This window comes from Stenella coeruleoalba (assembly GCF_951394435.1).
Source record: "Stenella coeruleoalba genome assembly, chromosome: 11".
Taxonomy (NCBI): Eukaryota; Metazoa; Chordata; class Mammalia; order Artiodactyla; family Delphinidae; genus Stenella; species Stenella coeruleoalba.
The window spans coordinates 47079406-47094112 of NC_137157.1; the positions used below are offsets into that span (position 1 = coordinate 47079406).

Genomic DNA, 14707 nt, shown 5'->3' on the forward strand with positions numbered 1-14707 from the left:
AGCAAGATGCATGGCACACTGTTACGTTAACATCTGTTCCTCTCCTCCACCTCCCACGTGGAGTATCTCATTTAATTCTCATCCCACCATTATGAAGTTCATATTAGGTTGAGCCATATTAAAAACAGCTGAATACTGGCAAATTCATATGGTTCAACCTAACACTACATCCATTTACAAATGGAGAAAATAGGCTCAGAGGTTAAATGCTTTACTCAAGGTCATATGCACGGTAAGTAATGGAGCTAAAACTTTAAAAATAGACAGTTTTTCATTAAAATTGGTTCAGCGAGTCCTGCTCAGAAAGGGAGGGGGAAAAAGGTTAACTACAATAATACATGTGAAACTACTGTAACCTACCAGTTTTTGTTCTGCCATATCAAAAAACAAGATGATGATGTAGATTGTCTTCTAAGACTCTTTCAATTTAAAAAATTATTTGTAGAGTGTCTATGCATGTGTTGCAGAGGTTGAGGGTTTAGTGAAAATTAAAGGAAAATAATATCATCAAAGGAAGCACATGCATAACTACACCAATTCAAAAAGTACAGCTGGATCTAATTAGAAACTCCACGAATTAGCAAATTCACAAAGCAGCTGAACATCAAATATCCATCCTGGTGAAAAGTCAGAGGTATTCCATACCACAGATAGGTGTTCGCCAAACACACAAGGAAGAGTTATACTAAATGTATCCACTTTGGTTCACAAAGGTATGTACCAATATATAATATTACTGAAATGGAAAAAGAAAACAATGAAAAGGCTTTTCTTCTAATAGTAAGACATACACTACTGTAGTAAAACTGTATAACTGCTAAGTCTATTTCTATACATTCCACAAGGGCTTTAGGATTATATCACATAAACCATATTTAGGATACGTGTCTGTCCAAACATGAAGTGTCCTATCAAAATGCACGGCACTAGTAAATAAATAGCAAATGTTAACAGGACAAGGCCCCATAAAACTGGTGGAATATTTACCAGTATCAAATATTTACTATGATTGGTCTACAAATCTATTCTGCCTCTTTTCTCCTTGAAGCGCCATTCACCATTTTTTTTTTCTTTAAAAGGGCAAGAACAACAAAATACGAATGAGGATAATGAACAGAAACCAGGTCTTTCAACAGATTTACAATAGAACGGTTTTGTTTTTAATCCTCTTATCGGCCTCTCCTCCAATTATGTAATCATTCCACGGCAAAAGATTACATGGCTGTTTCCCTACCCTGCAAGGGATAAGTTGGAGGGGGAAACAGAAGAGTAGGAAACAGGTATCCTCGGAATATGCTACATTTCCACGAAACTAAACTGCCTCTTCGGAATTAGTATTAACTGAGCGCTCTTAATTTTCAAGACCTTACCCTTTAGTCATTACAGATTTTTTTTCTTTTTTAAATCCCATAACAACTGACAACTCTTCACGTGCTGCAGATTCCACCTACCACCATCACTTCCAGAGTCCATTAAGCTCTCTTTTCCCCGGGCGGTCGGAGCGAGTTATCCACGCTGGAAGGGCTGTGTAATTACAATTACGTCTGTGCAGCTCGCCTCAACTCCCCGAAACAAAAGTCAGGCTGAACTGAGCTGCCTCCTAAGGCGCGATCCCGGGTGCCGGCTCTTGCCCACCAGGTTTCGCCGAAACCTCCCGAGGGTGACCTCTACGCCTCGACTCGGTGCCCCGCTCGCCGTCTCCGGTCCACGCCTACTGCCTCGCCCCGTCCAGCGCCGGCCTCCAGACTTGTTCGCGAACTCTCCTTACAGCCCCCTCCGCAACCCCGGGGCCCCAGCTCCCGGCCGCGCGCGCCCAGCCGACAGGTAACCGGGCGCCGGGCTCCCAGCCTCAGCGCTCGGAACCGCGCAGTTAATGAGTAACGCGCCGGGGCCCGGAGGACAGGGGACGAGCCGCCGCCGCCGCCCGACGCCCACCAGCGGCCCCAGGGGGCGCCCAGATGCTCCGAAGCGCCGAACCCCCGCCGCCGCCGCCGCCGGGGTCCCGGAGCCCGCGAGCCCAGGCGGGGGAGCGCGCTCCCTGGGCCAGGACAGTCGGCCGGGTCTCCGCGCGCCGCGCCCTCACCTGCACCTGCCGCGGCCGCCCCTCCAGGCCGACTCGCGGGCGGCGGGCGCGCGGGCACCGAGGGGGGCGGTGCTCCGCGCCCCGGGCCTCTCCCTCCCGCGGGTGCACTCACCTGACTAACCCACCGCGGCCGCGGCCGGCGCTCAGGGGCGCGCGCAGAACCGCACACAACGCGCGCCGAAGGAGTCACAGGCGGAGGAGAACGGCGGGCCGACGCCGCTACACTCAGCCGCGGCGGGTGCACTACCGGGGGGCAGCCGCCGAGGGAGCGCGGGACTGCGCCTGCGCCGGCAGCGGAGCTGGGAGCCGGGAGCGGTCCGGCCCCGGGGAGGGAAGGCGGGGATGGGGGCGGGGCGGGCGTGGGGCCGGTGGGGCCGACGCGCTCCCGCGCCCCCTGGCGACAGCCGGGGCTTTCGCAGGTGCCCGGCGCGGGCCCCAGGTGCCTCAGCGGGCGGTTTCCTTGGGAACAGGGCGAGCTGGCGCTAAGCCTTGTTGCCCTGGGCTCGACAGGCGGTCTCGGGTTCACTTCGAGTGTGTTGGGCTTTCCAGGAGTCGGAAAATGAACCTTCGATGTGAGTTGAGGACAGCTAGAACCAACCTGACACACGGCGTGCATATGTACCTTACAACGTGTGTGGGTGTGGGTGTGGGTGCGCTCGTGCGTGTCTGTTGTCTCTGGGGGGATGGATGGGAGGAGGGGGAGTCTGATAGAACCTAGATTCCAGCATTCTAGCAGCTGCTAGAGCATTCGAAAATGTCGTTTCCGCACCTGCCTTCTCTCATCTTTTGTGTCAACTCTTTGATAACTTCCACCCCACTTTAGGTCCTCCAGAGAGGAAACGTGAAAATACAAACCAGGCTTCCGAAAATCTGATCCAAAAGAGGCAGTCACATCATAGTATGTGTCTCTATGTTTAGTAAAAGAGTTACATGCAATTTGTGTGATATATGTATTGAGTAGGACCCCTGCTCTGTATATTGATCACATTTATTAGAGGCAGTAAAGAAGAGTAGGTTATGTGGATGGCTATAGGAATCAGAATTCCTGGGTTTGAGCTTGGCACCTACTAGCTGTGTCAGTGACCTTGGGCTAGTTGATCTCTAATAGCTCCAGTAAATGGGGATAATAAGATTACCTACATAACTAAGTCGTTAAGAAATTAAATGGCTTAATATATGTGAAATACTTAGTGTACTTCATGACACAAAGTGCCTAATGAATATTAGCTATTATTAATAACATCATTATTATCATCCACCTATAATAAAAACAGAAACCTAGAAAGTCATTATTTACTCTTTTATACTCCATCTCCAATATATCAAGTCCTATCCATCCTATTTTGCAAATAATTCTTAAATCTACCCCATCTGTTATTCACTGGGACTAGACATGACCCTACTCATTAATGGACTTCTAACTATTCTCCCTTACACCATGTCGTTCATTCATCAAACATTTTTTATGCTCGATCTACGTGCCTACTGCTAGACATAGGAAGAGAGAAACCATTACACACAATCTCCATCATCCAAGCACTCAAACATAGTGAAGAAAACAAATGTGTCAATAACAACTAAGTGAAATAAATAAACTCATCATACAGCAAACTACTTGGGTTCTCCAGTCTTGCCATACTCCTTCGTACATGCTGTCTTTACATATGCTGCTCCTTTTTCTTGTTATGCCCTGGCCCTCCATCTTTTCCTTACCTAGCTTATTCTTGCTTATCCTTCATTATTCTGCCCAGGCATCAATTCCATTGTGAACCCTTCCCTGTTCCTTGCCACCCAGCCTTATCCCACCCCAGTGTGGGCTAGGTGCCCTTTACTGTACTCTTATAGCACTTTATCTCTTTCTAGCACTTATCACATAGAACGGTAATTGTAGTTTTGTCTATTTCCTTATGAACTTTTTGAGAACAGGAACAAAGCCTGACGTGTAGGAGGACTGGCTCAGAAAATGCAGAATGAGTTAATGATATACATGTAGATACACTGTCTTGGTATATAAATGTTTAGAGGACAGGCCCTATGCTGTGTTCTATATAGGACCTAAGATATCATGCATCTACAGGAAATAGTGAGCAGTAGCCATGGGCCCGAGTCCCATGTTGGCCCACCTGTCATCCACAAGGCTCTTAGGAATGGACTTAGAGGTGTTTCACCTGCTAACACAGTTTGAGAATGAGAAGAGCTATCTGAGTAGTTACCTGTAGTAGGACTTTAGTGTCCTTGCAGCACAGAGACCAAGATGCATTACAGAATGTTATACACTCAGAATCTCAGCCTGCAAAATACATAAAGCGTTGTAAGCATCCTAAGTTAGATTGCTCAGCCATATACTAAAGTAACAGACTCCTCACAAACTTTAAAAACATGATGATGGATTTTATAGTGTGCTCAGGTTTGCCTTCTTTTTCTTTCACTAAAATATAAGTTATATAATTAATGTCAAATAAAGTAATATTTTTTTTTAACCTTCAGACTTTCCCATCCATATCAAGGGCCAGAAAACAAAGGACTGCAAATATCTAAATATTTTAAATTGAACAAATCATTCTAAGGTTGCTATCCTTAGTTACAACTTTTATTGCTCGTTTGCCTCTGTTTTATTTTCAAAGTTCAGAAAGTGTTGTATGTTTACATGGTACTTTCTGGTTTCAAACTGACTTCAGATTAATTATCTCATAAGCCTTTTATAAAAAGCAATTTGATGTAGGTGTAAAGGTAGTTCATCTTTACAGATCGGGAGCTTGGACCACCAGAGTTAGGGCCCTGGTCTTCAGAACTCAGGGTAGAATCTACAAACAAATGAACTTTTTTAAAAACGCTTTTAAAAAACACACTGGGCTTCGTGTCCAGCTGTATGGCAGACGAGAGATTGGCTGATTCTCCCACCAAATGCTAGATTAAATATATAAAACATCTTATGAAACATATCAATAAGCTGACAAGAACATAAGAAGCCCTCAAGGGCAAAAACTAGGTAAAAGCAAGAACCTAGACAGTAAATAATAACAATGCAAAATGAAACAAACAAACAAACAAAAAAGCTGGTTAGGGAAAAAAATGTACCAAAAATAACCTCTCATTTCCTTGTCTAGCAAAATGCTTACTTGTGGACCAGTGCTTGTGTCACATAAAAATTTGCTTTTGCAACTCCTGTACAAAGCAGAGTTGTCTTTAATGTATCTTTCATGAGATCAGTTGTGCACAACTCTGCATTTCACTCCCTTTTTCTGATGTCAGAATAGGCAACTGAAAAAATCAGAGGGCTGAGAGAAAGGGCTGATAGAAGGGCTTAGACTCTAAAATGTATGATCCCCTACAAATGAGTCACTTTAACAAGCTACATATTTATAAGGAAATGTTTTGAGACTTGGCTTTGGATCCAGTTTATTTCACAGACACACAAATTGCCATCCATTAAACAAATATTTATTTACTGCTTCTCTACACCAGGTACATAAATAATCTGCAGTAAGAGGGAAGAGAAGGAGAGATGAGACACAACGAGAAGACCTCCTAGCTTCCCCACAATGTTTCAGTCCCAGGTTCAGGTCTATTCCTGAGTCTTCTTTCATCCCTGCCCATGGGTTCTGAAAACAATCCTATATCCTTAAAATAATTCCCCCATTCTTCTTTGAATGGATTCCTGTTATTGGCCACCAGAAAATTTTCCTAAGTAACATATTTTAATGGAAAGATTGGTTTCTGTTGCAGTTAAAAACTCAAAATAACACTAACTTAAACAAAATAAAGTGTATCCCTCTCATGTATGTGTAGGCAGTGTAGGGTTGATATGGTGGCTCTCTCATCATCATGGACACAGGCTCCTTCTATCTTGTGGCTTCACCATCCTGAAGATGCAGCTTCTACCATCAAGCAGGCTGCTCAAGCTCCAGCCATCACATCCTTATTCCAGGCAGCAGAAAGGTGATGGGGCAGAAGAGAACATCCCTCTATTTAGAAACACTTGCAGAAGTTGTATACATCACTGCACTTACACCACATTGGTCAACACTTAACTATAATTGATGTTGAAACATATAGTCTCTATTGAGTGGCCACGTGTCCAGCTAGAAATCAATGGTTCTAATACTAAAGAAAAAGGGGAGAACAGATATTGGAAACAACCTGCAGTATCTGGCTCATCATCTGATATCACACTTAGGATGGGAGAAATGGTGATAGGGTAGAACGTACAAATAGAGCAAAGGCATTGTAAGGAAAACATGATGGTGAACAGTGCACCTGGGACAAGCATAGGTAGATAGATAAGCCTGGAAATATGTGGGAGCCAGATTGTGGAAGATTTAAATGCCAGACTGAAGAATATGGAATCTAGTACAGTAGTCAGAAGAGAGTTCCTGAAAGATTTTGAGCCAGAGAGTGAAATGATCGAACCAGTGCTTTAGGAAGAATAACATGGTGGCAATGCCTAGAATGTACTTGGGATGGCGGGGGCAGGGGCAGGCGGGGGATGACTCAAGGCAAGGAAATTACTAGGAAGCTACTACGAGATAGTGAGTGTCTATACTGCAAAAAAAAAAAAAACAGGAAAGGGGAAACATTTCAAAGGATGAATTTGTCAAATGCAACAACTGAGTAGATCTCTTCCCCTCTTTCTTTCCCCGCACCCTCCTTCTCTAATGTTCAGCATCATTCTACCTTTTTGAGATCAGCGCAGTGATTTTATTTGGGGAAGTACCCTCCTACCATATTCAGTACATGTGACTCAAGTAGAACTGAATTCCCGCCACTTCAGGGGTGAGCATGTGACCCAGGCTTAACCAGTCAGAGAATCCTCCTGGTCTCTGTGATTAGTTCATGATAAGCAAATGACTCAAGCACGGCTGATAAAAATCAATTCTGGGACTTATGGGAAATTGTTGAGAAAAGTGAATCTCTCTTTCTATGAGGATTGCTGAGAAGATTAAATGTAAGCCTGAGGCTGCTGGCAGTGATCTTGCCACCCAATGAAGAACATGCCTGAGAATGGAACTAACAGGGAGAAGGCAGAACTGAGAGATAAGAAAACCAAGTGTGGGTCCTGAGGACGTTATTTCACTTCCTGGATCAAGCTGTGACTGAAGCTGGAGACGCTGAACTTTTTAGTTATATGAGCCAGTAATTATCTCTTAGCTTAAGCCAATTTGTGTTGCATTTTCTGCCACTTGCAAATGAATATACAGGAAATAAAGGCAAGCATGATAATTCCAAGCCTTAAAAACATTGCCATCTACATTTGTCTTATATAGTATTAAAACACTTGGTTCTGATAAATTTTATCTGTTCCAAAAAATCAAATCTACATTCAAAGAGAGGATGTTTGATATAGTTGGGAATGTTCACAATTATGCTGTGAAATCTCTAAAAGTACTTACAAAGTCATAAAATATTGGAGCTGGAGGAGACCTTTAAGTCATCTCACCTCATCACCTGTTTTCACAAATGAGGAAACTGAGACTCAGAAAGATGAGGTGATTTATTCAAAGTCACAGAGCTAATATGTGCTGGTCTTGAACCCAGGTCTTTGGAATACTAGTCTGTATATTTTCATTGTATCATTCTGACACTTCAGAACAGGACACCTAAAAAATGCTTTCAAATACATGTGAAACACATGTAATACAGCACAAACAACTTCCCATGAAGCAACATTTGAAAGCCTGGGAGTGCCAGCAATATTCACCACATTCTTGTGAGGATAGATGGTCTTTCTGCACAAGGTTGCCGAGACTCATGCCAGTATACAATTAAGAGAAACCAACCATGCTGTGTTGACCATTTATAACTGGACCTGTATAGTTACCTGAGCCAAAAGCAACCCTGTGTGTTTAGAATGGATATGAGGAAAGTCAACCTTCAACAACAGGGATCCACATCTGGGATCCTTCATTCTGTTGAATGAGATAAACCCAGTCAATTCCCTTCTCTTTGAAAATATGAATTTGAAAATAAGTGTACTCAGGGAGAGTGATTATTCAAGCTCAACTGGTAACCCAAAGCAGAATAAACTATCCTTTATGAGGCCTGTTAGTCATCCTCATTATAGGAATACTGGGAAGCCACATGTCCTGTAATATCTAAAAATCCTTATATCTTTGCAGTAATTCTTTTATGCATTCATTCCCTTATTTACTGAGTGTCCCTTACATGCCAAATGCTGATTTAGATGCTGGGAATATGACAGAGAATAAGACAATGTCCTGGCCTTTATGGCTCTTACATTCTAGTGCAGGAGACAGTCAATACAGGAATAGATATATAATAACATGATAGGTAATGAGGCACGCTATGAAGAAAAATAAAGGAGGACTCATTAGTTCATGAGAACTTGGTCACATGGCCAAACATGGCTATAAGGAAGGCTGGGAAATGTAGTCTTTACATTGAAAGTCATCTGCCCAGGAAAAATGGAGAACTAGCAGTCTGCCACAAAGAATACTGTGGGGGGAGGAAGAGGGGTGAAGTTACATGCACTGTATCTAACACGTCCACAAATTAACAGATAATCCACCATATGGTTAAGTTGACCCTAAGGGAGTACTTGCCTGATTGGTCACATAAACTATAGATAACTTGTATTTCTTGGGTCACTTTTGGGGAGTCTGAGACTTTCTACCTATTAAACTACGCCTTATTTTGATGTTGCCATTCATCAATATTTATTGCCTATAATTAGTGTGCTAAATACCACTCAACTGAATGGATCACATAATATTTCTGAGGTAGGAAAAAAAATGTTTCTCCATTCTCTAAAGAAAACATCCCTGCCTCAGTACTTCTCTAGCGCTACATATGTTATCTCAGCCAGTCTTATTTATAAAAACAGTATCTTTTCTACTACATATACCAAGAGTTCTCACGCAAATGCCCTTGTAATTCAGGCAGTTAATACTATTAAGCGGCCGCCTACAAGATGCGGTTGGTGAGCCACCAGCATCAGAATCACCTGAGGTGTGTGTTTAGCCCAGGCCCTATGAATCAGAATCTTTGAGGACTGGGCCTAATTACTGAAATTTTTAACAAACATTGGAAGCAATTCTTATAATGCTAAACTTTAAGAATCAACAGTGAGATAACATAATATATACATAAAACAGTGGCTTTTAAAATGTATTATGGAGAAACATCCAGAATTAAAATGGTGGAGTAAATACAGCATCTTCTACAAGTCCTTCTACTCTCAGAACTTACCCAGTAGCAAAGATAATGACACACAAAAATGCAAAATCCATTTTCACTGAAAACAGGAGACACCTGAAACCCTAAACTACAATATGTGCAGAGGTACAGTGAAGGACAGGAAGACTGATAAAAAATGTCAATGGCTACAGATCTCAGAAAACATCAACAAAATACACTTCAACAACTGACTTAACTTAGGGGCAAAACCAAAAATCCTTCATCTGAAACGAGGGAATCAAGTATGTGTATTGGCAGCAATGCCTCCTCTCAATTTGATTTATTATGAAAGAGGAGGAGGTAAGGCACAGTTGGAAGAGGAATCATTCAGACATGCCATATATGCAGGAAGCATTCTGTTGCTGAGGCAAGATGGACTCTGCAATGTGAGCAGCCCTGCAACCACCAGTTTCTCTTAGAAGTAGAAGCTGAAGGAACTCATCCACATAAACTTTGTGTCATAAGGAGAATTCCTATTGGGCTGGAACATGTTTGGGGAGGCCCCTCCTCAGCATAAACTTTTGGTAAGTTGCATATTTTGAAAAACTTTTCCTTCAAAGATGAGTAGTCAATCAAAAAGGAACCAGCATACAAAGATACCGTAAGAAAAAAAGAAGAGAATAGGAAACAAATGGCAAATTAAAATTCTCATTAAAAAATGTTGCCATTAAGCAAAAGAAAATTTTAACCAAATGTACAGCCACAAATTTTAAAAGTTAAGGGTGCAACTTGGAAGAGGATCTTTGAAATGAATTTCTGCTGTTTATGAGCTACCCATTCTATGGTATTTTGTTATAGCAACCCGAATGGGTTAAGACAGCAGGGTTATTTGTGGTGGCGGGGAGTTGGAAGCACTCTGGTAACTATCACCAGGAGAGTGAATAAGTAAAAAGTAGTAAATGCACATCATGGAGTTTTATGCCACATTAGAAGCAACTGATTAGAGGGCCACAAAGCAACATGGATGGATCTTAAAAACATAATGCTAAGTGAAAAATAAAGATATATGATCATTACCATGTATGTTCATTAAAAAAGTATATACATAAAAACAATACACATATAACAAAAACACATTGAAAGATGCACATTTAACATATGCGAATGATTGCCTATGGGGGTATAGGAATATGAATAAAAAGGAAGAAATAAATAAGGCTGAACTTGCATGAGTCAACTGTTAATGTAGCAAGTACTGACAATTATGATTAACTCAACTTTCCTAACTCTCTTCACTTGAAATTTTTTAAAATAAAGCAAAACCACAAAAGGAATTCAAATATGAATTAAAAGAAGTGGGAGGAAACAAAATTAAACTATCTCAAAAATGAAGGCAGACTTAGAAATAGCACAAAGGAAAATAAACACTTATTAAGGAAAACAACAAAAACAAAATAAAATATTTTTAGAGTCAGGGAATACCATATTGAGAAAAGCAAGTAAAATGAAATGGAAATAAACAGTTTTAAAGGATTAGAAAGAAAATTATGTAAATGTTAGAGAGACAAAAGAAAGTCAGTATATGCATAATTAAGAAAGAAAACCAAGAAAATAATCTAGATATTGAGACAGAAAAAAAAAGCTTACATAAATATTTTGAGTGACTTTCCAGAAATATAAGAGGACCTAAATTTATAGATAGAAGGGGCATATAGTATCCCAAAGAAAAAAAATGGCACAGAATAGTCAAACTAGACATAATCTAGTAAAGTTAACGGATTTCAAAGCTAATGAAAATCTTTTGGATAGCTAGTTAAAAATGATCAAGATCTCTATAAGGGGGGGAAAAATCAAAATCTGAACCAAAGGATTTTATATCCGAGAATTTGATACCAGAGAAACTTGTTCAAGTATAAATGTAATAGACAACATTTTTGAAAATGCAAGCAATATGGTTTTCATGTGCCCTTCTATAGGACATTAGTAGAGGATGAAATTTAGCCAACCATGAATTTAGAAAAAAATTTAAAAAGCTGGCAGTGATCCTCAAATCCACTTATCTGCAGAATTAAGTCTAAAGCAAATGTGAGAATTATGGTCAGAGAACAGAGAGTAAATTTTTTAAAATCCTGACAATATAGCAATGAAACAACCAACAGAAGATGAAAGAGAAAAGAAATAAGGTAAACATTACAAAGAAATGTATAGTTAGTGAATGGGGAGGGGAAGAACAGGAAATATACTGCTCTCTGCTTTGAATAATATCTAAAAATAGTAACAGTTATAAAGTTATTAAGCTATCCACTAGAGCAAAAATACATGCCTTTCAAGTTCAAAAAACATGCATATACAGAGAATATACAGGCCGTATACTGACAAAAAATTAAATGAGTTATATAAAACAAAATCATAACAAAAAATGACAAGTAGACTAAAATAAAACATAATTCTCATTTCAGTAACTATAAAAAGATTAAATTTACCAATTAATTGAAAACTTTTCCCAGATGGAATATCAAACCAAGCCCCAACTATGTGCTATATACGTAAGATAATGAAAACAAAGTGATTTAAAACAAAAATAAAATAGACAAAGGGATACCAAGCAAATGAAGCCAAGATCAAAATTATATCTCAAACAAAGCTTAATTCATGGAAAAAGCAATAAATGAGACGAAGACAAAGATTATTTGTTTATAACAATAAAGTGTGAGCTGAAAAATTAAGATGTCACACGTAGGAACATCCATGCACCAAATAACATAGCATTCAAATTCATAAAGCAAGAATTACAGGAAATTCAAGAAGAAATCCACAGAAACCATGACTAATCACATCATAAAAAATAACAAAATAAGTAAGGATAGAGAAGACTTAAGTAACATAATTAATATGGTAGGTTATATACATACATATATATGTATTTATATACATTTATATAAAGGTATAAATATATATATATGCAAATAATATATCTTCTCTTCATTTACCCAGGGACTAGTCACAAAAATTGACTATGCATCAAAATGGGCTTCAAACAGGCCTAGGGATTTTGTGTCTCAGCCCCCTTTTAGTACAACTGGCTTCTCTTTTATTTCCTTCACATATTGAACTTCCAGATGTATTAAACAAAAAAAAGTTTGAAAACCACTGTCACACACACACACACACACACACACACACACTTAAACAACAATGTAAAAATATTTATTTTATTTTAAATTTAAAATGTACAGTCCACGTGCCAAATGTATGGACTGGAATGCTATAAAGTAGGTGACCTAACTGACCCTGATTAGCTAGAACACAGACCTTTTCAAGGGCTGTCTCTGCCACTAAGGAATTTGAGAAGTCTGGTATAAACATGGATGTCTTTTATAGGTGGGGTACCTATAAATGAAAGAGGGGGTAGGGATGCTTTGATACTAATTCAAGACAAAGGAGAAGTCTGATGCTCCTTGCATCATTCATCAGGCAAATTTGTGACTTGAGCTGTACAAGAAATATTCTTTTCCTGGTGTAAAAAAGGAAGTTACCATGGTTGTCAATATGTTTTGTGCCTGTGTTCTTAACCATCACCAAACTGGACAAAGACAAAGCAGTGTGTACAGTTGGGGTTTATTTTAATGAAATCAGAAGGCTAGGTTATGGGAACTTGTTAAAGAGTTGTTTTGAGGTCAAGGACTTTGGTAAATGAAAGGGCTCTCAGAGGCCCAACTTGCTCAACATGCAGGGACCCAAGAGATTGTGCTTTCTTTCTGGTCTGATGAAACATCTGAATGTACTGAGCTTGAAACCACAGGGGAAAGGAATGGCTTTTGTTTCAGGAAGTGAAGATCTCTGGCTCAAACCAGCCATGTAAGTTGAGCTCATGGCAACTTCTCTGAGCTTAATGGAATTATAGATTTGAGGAGTTGCTGTACTATTTTGGTAGAAATAAAGTCCAAATTTCAGAATATACATATTTTGATGAATATGAACCATACTTTAAGTTTCTGCAGCTGCTTTTGATGTGCAAACCTCAAGATGTGTTTGGATTACCAAGCATCTCTCCTATCTGTGCAGCTTGGTTATAAAAGGAATTTAATTTCACAGACCCAAAAGGAAACTGTGTTATCAAAAAAGGCACAATTAGAATTTGAGAAGTGGCATATGAATCACAAAATTATCCTAAATTTCTGTCCACATAGCTTCCTTTCATGAAACTGCTGAAATTCAGGCTGATAGCAACTATCAGTAACATAAATTTGGAGTAGAAATTCAGGATATACTTATTGAATACAGTCCAGACATCTGAGGAATTGTTCAGCTGCATACATAACAGTATTGTCACTAACATAATCAAAATTAATCAACGAGTTTTTGCTTTAGGTAAATATCTTTCAGGACGAGAAATACTCTGACATCATTCCCATGTGAGATAAATGTTGCCAGACAGGCAGACACTTTTGGCTGCAAGGAATGGGCATCTGTCACCAATTGCTTGAGCCAGCAATGCCAGCTCAAGGCCCAGATGACTCAGATAATTATAGAATCTGACCTTGAGGCAATGATGTGGGAGCAGTGTAAGAAATATCTGAGTATTGCTTACCATAATACTTTATAAAGAGTAAATGAACAATATAAACTCTTAATTAGTCTGTGTCTTGGGGGTCTTGAAATTTCCATCATATTGTGATTATGAGGCTTTGAGTAAGGCCTAGCCAAAAGTTGTGAGTCATCCCTAGTTTTTGTAGGCTACATGTGCATTTTTATTAATAGTGACTAAATAATTTTGAAGGACTCTTTTTATATTATCCTAAAAAATCGGTAATTTTGAATATTACCAGGAGAGAATTCAGGCCACACTCATATGAGTGCCTCATTATCCATAAAATAGGAACATCACTATTCCAAAGAAATAAAGAGGACATCTGGTGAGAACCTACACAGATACACAAAAAACAAAAAGGAAGTTACTCAAGCATATTGCAAAAGAAAATCATCAATTCACAAGGGGAGAAACAAAAGGAAGAAATAACAGAGAAGAACTACAAAAACAACCAGAAAACAAGTAATAAAATGGCAATTAGTACATAACTATCAATAATTACTTTAAATGTTAATGGACTAATTGGTCCAATCAAAAGACATAGGATGGCTGATTGGATAAAAAAGACCCATCTGTATGCTGCCTCCAAGATACTCACTTCAGACTTAAAGACACACACAGACTGAAAGTGAAAGGATGGGAAAAGATATTTCACACAAATGGAAAAAACAAGAAAGCGGAAGTAGCAATACTCATATCAGACAAAATAGACTTTAAAACAAAGACTATACCAAAAGACAAAGAAGGGCATTACATAATGATAAAGCCATCAATAAAAGAAGAGGATATTACACTCATTAACATATATGCACCAAATACAGGAGCATCTAAATATATAAAGCAAATATTAACAGACATAAAGGGAGAAGCTGACAATAATAGGAGAGGACTTTAACACC

At 39.6% G+C, this 14707-nt stretch overlaps 1 protein-coding gene across 7 annotated transcripts in view; it reads right to left on the minus strand.

Annotated features, from left to right (window-relative positions):
- The window catches only part of RAB3IP (RAB3A interacting protein), a 168523-nt gene that overhangs the window by 48206 nt on the left and 105610 nt on the right, over positions 1 to 14707 (minus strand). The window contains exon 1 of one of the 7 annotated variants that reach the window (XM_079938297.1): positions 2196 to 2326. The exons of 4 other annotated variants lie outside the window; for them this stretch is intronic. The gene's annotated coding sequence lies outside the window, so the exon portion shown is untranslated. Of the gene's footprint in view, positions 1 to 1451; positions 1471 to 1635; positions 1656 to 2195; positions 2327 to 14707 lie in introns of those variants that run through there. 2 more of the 7 variants (XM_079938300.1, XM_079938301.1) reach the window with 2 other exon arrangements.